The sequence below is a fragment of the Halyomorpha halys genome, unplaced genomic scaffold (genome assembly GCF_000696795.3).
Source record: "Halyomorpha halys isolate HHAL.00 unplaced genomic scaffold, Hhal_1.1 Scaffold1677.1, whole genome shotgun sequence".
Lineage (NCBI taxonomy): Eukaryota > Metazoa > Arthropoda > Insecta > Hemiptera > Pentatomidae > Halyomorpha > Halyomorpha halys.
Window position 1 is genome coordinate 33,410 of NW_027105946.1, and position 703 is coordinate 34,112.

A 703-nucleotide genomic window follows, 5' to 3' on the forward strand; every position below is an offset into this window, starting at 1 on the left:
TTATTTCGTTCCAAATTGAAGAAGAATTGCTTTTATATGATTATTTCCTTCTTAAAACCTCCTCTTATTTAAAGGGAAAATGTTTATTCAGGCGGCAAAGTGAAATATTGGTCTTAAACCTCTTAATGATACTTCTATATCGATTATTGGTCGTATGGTACATCATTGAGATGATATCGCCGGTGGGCAAGAATACAAAATAAAAATCAAATACTGAATTTGAACCTGCTAAACCAAAAGAACTAGTAATTCATTATAAATAAGTGATTTTTATTCCCGCTTCAATTCATTCAATTATTCCAAACAGGACGCCTTATAGTATATTGTTATTTATTATCTGTAGGAAAATTCCATCCTGCTGAACCGATATAAAAATATATAGGAACGTTTTTTGGGTGTTAAAATATATTGTGAGAGTAATTAAAAAATAAGCAATTAATTAAAAAGCTAAAGGTGATCTTTTTATATTGATACCTATTAAAATATTAAAATTGAAATATATATTTCATTTAAACTAATCCAGATCTCAATAGAAGGTTTCGTATAAAAGAACAATTTTTATATCTCTAGAGTAAATCACCCATATATCTAATACCCGCCTGTCTTTGTTTATAAACATTGTTTTATTTTAATACTAATATGACCTAAAAATAATAAAATATTGATAAATATATATAATTTAAATTAATTCTGGTCCAGTTTT